Source organism: Schistocerca serialis, chromosome 2 (assembly GCF_023864345.2).
Source record: "Schistocerca serialis cubense isolate TAMUIC-IGC-003099 chromosome 2, iqSchSeri2.2, whole genome shotgun sequence".
NCBI classification, from domain to species: domain Eukaryota; kingdom Metazoa; phylum Arthropoda; class Insecta; order Orthoptera; family Acrididae; genus Schistocerca; species Schistocerca serialis.
The window spans coordinates 680,670,977-680,677,438 of NC_064639.1; the positions used below are offsets into that span (position 1 = coordinate 680,670,977).

General features: G+C 43.5%; 1 non-coding gene across 1 annotated transcript; it reads left to right on the top strand.

Moving 5' to 3' along the window:
- Positions 1-6,077: 6,077 nt before the first annotated feature.
- On the top strand, positions 6,078-6,167 carry Trnay-gua (transfer RNA tyrosine (anticodon GUA)). The gene is given in 2 exon segments: positions 6,078-6,114; positions 6,132-6,167. It is a non-coding gene; the product is annotated as a tRNA-Tyr (tRNA).
- The last annotated feature ends 295 nt before the right edge of the window (positions 6,168-6,462 follow it).

The following is a 6,462-nucleotide window of genomic DNA, read 5'->3' on the forward strand; positions in this document are numbered from 1 at the left end:
ACCACACGGCAGTTTGAACATAGTCTCTGAACATAACTAGCACAAAAATCCTCACGCACTCTTAGTGGAGACACGGTAGACCTGTGACGTTTTTGTCACATAAAAATATGTTTCTTTTTATCTGTTGTAAATTCTAAAATTTTGTATGTCTAGTGGTGTGTTACTTGACATAATTACAGCTACTAAATACCTAGGGGCGGCGTTGCAAAGTGACGTGAAATGAAATGAGCACATTATGTTTGCTGTAGGGAAGGTGAATGGTCGACATGCACACACAATTTTTGTGACCCCACTGGTTTGGATTAAAGGAGAGATCGAAGCGGCGTACTGTTAGATTTATTATCAGTACGTCCGATTAGCACATGAGTATTACGATAAAGCTCTGTCACCTTAAATCGGTATCCACGGAGGGTGGAAGAAATTACTTTCACGAAACAGGGCCATATGGAAGCGTGTGCCCACTCGGGGGTATGTAGACAGTTATTTCCTCTCGCTCCATTTACGAGTGGATCTGGAAAGGGAATAACTACTGGTAGTACAAGGAACTGTCTGCCATGCACCGTATGGTGACTTGTTGAGCATATATGGAACTGGAGATGAAGAAATAGTTTTTTTACACCCTATATTTAAAAAGACACTTCAGCTATCAAGATATCATCAGTAAATTTTCAGAGTGTTCGGAATAAAGTTCATGAATTTACTGCCCTCCAGGAAGCGTGATGCGCGCAAATTATTCTCGGGACTGAGACCTGGCGGCACCCTGAGACAGGAAGTTCTGAAATATTTAGTGAGGGTTGGAACGTGTATCGGAAAGACAGATTAGACACCTTAGGTGGTGGTGTCTTCATTGCAGTTGACAAAAATATTGTGTCTACTGAGGTCGAAGTAGAGTGTGATTGTGAAGTTATCTGGACACGTTTAACAGGGCTACGAGAAATAAAGTTAATTGTTGGGTGTTATTACCGGCCACCAGGTTCCACCGTGACAGTTCTAGAATCATTCAAAGGGAGTCTACACTCTGTATCGCAGAAGTACCCGGATCATGCTATATTAGTCGGAGGCGACTTCAACCTACCTAGTATAGACTGGGATGTTTATGGATTCATTACAGGTGGTACAGACAAGCCGTCGTGTGAATTACTTTTGATCACATTATCCGAAAACTGTCTTGAGCAGCTAAATCGACGACCAAGGCGTAATGGAAATATTTTAGATCTGGTAGCCACGAACAGACCAGACCTCATCGACGGTGTCAGTGTTGAGACAGGGATTAGTGATCATGATGTTGTCATTACGACTATGGTTACGAAAGTTAAAAAGTCGGTCAAGAAGGCTAGGAGAGTATTCTTACTAGAAAGAGCAGATAAGCAGTTGTTAGCATCCCACTTAGTAAATGAATCAACTTCATTTACTTCCGGTACGATGGACGTGGAAGAATTATGGACAAATTTTAAACACATTGTAAATCAAGCATTGGACAAGTATGTGCCGAAAAAGTGGGTTACGGACGGAAAAGACCCACCGTGGTTTAACAGCGCAATTCGGACCATGCTCAGGAAGCAAAGCCAGTTGCACTCGCGGTACAGGAAAGATCGGGAGAATGAGGACAGGCAAAAGTTAGAGATTCGTGCTGCTGTAAAAAGAGCGATGCGCGAAGCATACAACCACTACCACCGTCATACCTTAGCAAAAGATCTTGCTGAAAACCCAAGGAAATCCTGGTCTTACGTAAAATCGGTAAGCGGGTCGAAGGCTTCCATCCAGTCACTCACTGATCAGTCTGGCCTGGCAAGGGAAGACAGCAAAACGGAAGACAGCAAAACGAAAGCTGAAATTTTAAATTTAGCATTTGAGCAATCTTTCACGAAGGAGGATCGTATAAACACACCGCCGTTTGAGTCTCGTACAGATTCCCGTATGGAGGACATAGCGATAGACATTCCTGTGGTTGTGAAGCAGCTGAATGGGTTGAAAATAAATAAATCGCCAGGTCCTGATGGGATTCCAATTCGGTTTTACAGAGAGTACTCTACTGCATTGGCTCCTTACTTAGCTTGCATTTATTGCGAATCTCTTGCCCAACGTAAAGTCTCGAGCGACTGGAAAAAAGCGCAGGTGACACCTGTATATAAGAAGGGTAGAAGAACGGATCCTCAAAATTACAGACCAATATCCTTAACATCGGTTTGTTGCAGGATTCTCTAACATATTCTCAGTTCGAATATAATGAATTTCCTTGAGACAGAGAAGTTGCTGTCCATGTATCAGCACGGCTTTAGAAAGCATCGCTCCTGCGAAACGCAACGCGCCCTTTTTTCACATAATATCTTGCGAACCATGGATGAAGGGTATCAGACGAATGCCATATTCCTTGACTTCCGGAAAGCGTTTGACTCGGTGCCCCACTGCAGACTCCTAACTAAGGTATGAGTATATGGGACTGGTTCCCAAGTATGCGAGTGGCTCGAAGACTTCTAAAGTAATAGAACCCAGTACGTTGTCCTCGATGGTGAGTGTTCATCGGAGGTGAGGGTATCATCTGGAGTGCCCCAGGGAAGTGTGGTAGGTCCGCTGTTGTTTTCTATCTACATAAATGATCTTTTGGATCGAGTGGATAGCAATGTGCGGCTGTTTGCTGATGATGCTGTGGTGTACGGGAAGGTGTCGTTGTTGAGTGACTGTAGGAGGATACAAGGTGACTTGGACAGAATTTGTGATTGGTGTAAAGAATGGCAGCTAATTCTAAATATAGATAAATGTAAATTAATGCAGATGAATAGGAAAAAGAATCCCGTAATGTTTGAATACTCCATTAGTAGTGTAGCGCTTGACACAGTCACGTCGATTAAATATTTGGGCGTAACATTGCAGAGCGATATGAAGTGGGACAAGCATGTAATGGCAGTTGTGGGGAAGGTGGATAGTCGTCTTCGGTTCATTGGTAGCATTTTGGGAAGATGTGGTTCATCTGTAAAGGAGACCGCTTAAAAAACACTAATACGACCTATTCTTGAGTACTGCTCGAGCGTTTGGTATCCCTTTCAGGTCGGATTGAGGGAGGACATAGAAGCAATTCACATGCGTGCTGCTAGATTTGTTACTGGTAGGTTTGATCATCACGCGAGTGTTACGGAAATGCTTCAGGAACTCGGGTGGGAGTCTCTGGAGGAAAGGAGGCGTTCTTTTCGTGAATCGCTACTGAGGAAATTTAGAGAACCAGCATTTGAGGCTGACTGCAGTACAGTTTTACTGCCGCCAACTTATATTTCGCGGAAAGACCACGAAGATAAGATAAGAGAGATTAGAGCTCGTTCAGAGGCATATAGGCATTTTTCCCTCGTTCTGTTTGAGAGTGGAACAGGGAGAGAAGATGCTAGTTGTGGTACGAGGTACCCTCCACCACGCACCGTATGGTGGATTGCGGAGTATGTATGTAGATGTAGATGAAATTCACTAACATGTATGGAATTCTGCTCACAGGCGAACATTATTCAGAATGTGTCTAATATTACCTATCAGCAGCTGAAGGCTCACATTAATCAAACATATTATATTGTTCGATGATCACCACATCCGTCATAGACACGAAGGCGGACAAACATTTAGTCCGCAAATGGGAAAGACAAAAAAGCCATTAAATGTGAGTAATGGGCTTCATTTTCTACATGGAAAGACCACTGACAGCTTCACACTGACCTTCACAAAAAAATCATTAAATGCACAATGATTGCCAATGCATTTCAACATCATCCTACAGCTTGTACTGCCTAGCTAGTACAAGAAACAAGACCCAGATGAGAGGAACCAGTAACCCAAGTGACTTTGCGGTGATATCCGGGACGACATGTATCTCGGAGAAAGGGCCAGAAAGGTGAAAAGTATAGTTCCCTGGCCACGGGATTTATAATTACGATTACTGGTCTATGACTCTCATTATAATTGTCATTATTAATAGGCAACATGGCGACCAAATAGTGTACTTGCCCTCATGTTTACTGAGGTGTTAGCTAATGATCAAATATTTTAGTCTGTGATAACTGTCATGATAAAAATGGTAATTTATGACTCGAAAATTGTGGCTCTCCTCCGCCACTAGTGCAGTGCGCTCCTATTTGTCCAGCCCCCACCACCACCCCCTTAATGTCCTCAGCATCATGAGAGGGGAGTGGCATTCCCAGTCTGTACCTCCGTCGAGCATCTGCTGCAGCAGCAGCAATAAATTCGGGTGATGTTCAGAAATTTGCAGCATAGTATTGCACCCTGTGGGTCTGACTTAGTTTTCGCAAATTTCGAGCAGAATATCGCACCCACTGCTATTTTCTGCAGCACATGACGCTACTTATGGTTTTGGGGTAATTTTGCGGATTTTTCAACAACACGCACGTAAATACTGGAATGGGAATGTATAAAAATTTCCACAGTGCGTTATTTAACAACAAAGAAACTCCCGCTACATACCTTCTGTAAACACACCACTGCTATGTACGGTTTTACCGATTTTGTTCCCAATACTCGTCAAATGGCCACTTTCTCCAGGAAGAGACACGTAATAAGTATGGGTCAATCAATCATTACATCACGATACCTTAACGTATTACACGGCTATTCAGTATTAAACAATTTTTATTTAACAACAGATAGGTGCCAGGTCGGCGTTTCACTTACACGAACCGTTCATCCACACTATTAGTGGGTGACACCACTGTAACGCATATTCACGATACGCACGAATTAGTTCCATGAATAAAAGAGGTTTTATAATATAGGCCGCCATCTCACAGTTCATTTAAAGACACGCAACAGCTTGATACGTCCCTGAACGCTGCAGGTGGCTTGTAGCGGCACTTCTGTGAGTGGGTGGGTGTGTGGGTGGGTGGGGGAGTGAGTGCGTGGGGGCAGGTGGGAGCCGCGTATATGCAGAAGACCGTGTTCCACACGGTGCACATACCTGTATGATCGGCGGAGGGGACGGTTTTTAGTTCTCGAATTTCAGGCGAGACCAGTGCGTCGTGGTAAGATATCCCGGGCCGTTTAGGCGCTTGGCAGAAGATGTAAGCAGCACATCGCAGCAGTACTCTTCGCAGCGCCAAGAGGACACTACATTATGGGTTGATTGCTTAAATACAGACGTTGGAATTACTTGAGTTACCCTGACAGCGGCAGCAGTTTGCGCCCTGAAATGCGGGGCAACGGCAGGAACACAACAGCGGCGGCGACGGACGTGTGCCGGAAGTGACGTCTGTGTCCTAGGCGCGTGCAGAGTCGTGGGTCACTTATACACGGGTGTGCTCCCCTGGCATAGGGTGTGGGATATTAACGACGCCATACCTTTCTCTGTATAAGTATTTCTAGCTTATTTTTACAAGTTCAATATAGCCTTACAGTGTCAGGGGATCTGATAGTCGTATCACACACTAACATTACGGATGAATAGTTCGTTTAAGTGAAACGTGGGCCTGTTGCATATTTGAAGTTAAATAAAAATTTTTAGCTCTAATTATCCAAGTGTTTTCTTAAATTATCGCGACGTGATGATTGATTAATACTTTTTACGTGTGTCTTCCTGAAAAAAGTGGCTATTTGTGGAATACTGGGAGGAACAGCTGTAATTTTCACTCTCACGAAACAACTAGTATTTTGTGGGTTTCTACACAGTTACTGAATCATTTCAACTTACAGTGTTTTAATTTATATTCAAAATACCCACGAGTTGCTGTCTCGCTTCCGGAAGTGTTTACATTTACCTTTCGTAGAAACCCTACGAACTTCGAAGCATCATAAAAAATGCACATCGCGATTGTACGGTCTATTTCTCTCATTTTCTAGATTCTTATCACTCATCTAACCCTGTGTAAGACTGAGTGTTGACACTGTCAGCCGGTAATTTGACGAGAAAGAGGCCGGCGCGGAGAGTTCTATCACAGCTATTCACACTCAGATCGTTAAGTGACGTCATTACCTCTTGTGCTCCTCTCCGCGAGAACTGCAGATAACGGGAGAGCGTCATTGGCGGTCAGCCACGGACCGCGTCGTCACTTTCACGCAACTGGGCCACGAGGCAGCAAAAGCGGCACATTCCTTCGGTAGCTCAGTTGGTAGAGCGGTGGACTGTAGCGGGCTCGTACACAGATATCCATAGGTCGCTGGTTCAAATCCGGCCCGAAGGAAAATTTTGTAAATTTCAATATCCGTTCAGACAACTAAGTTCGCAACGATCCTCCGAGTGAAAATGTTACTACTTCTCTGTCTCTCTCTCTCTTATTAATATGCCACATTATATATGTCATTGACACATTGATATCCATTACATATGTTTCGTGTGCCGAAATGTAGTATGTTTTCAGCTTATGTTTCACATGGATGTTTTATTGTCTTACATAATGAAACGTTTTCTCCTTAACTATTCATATACATGTCCTTTCATATTCCTTTTTTAAACTTGTTTTAAATTGTTTCAATTTT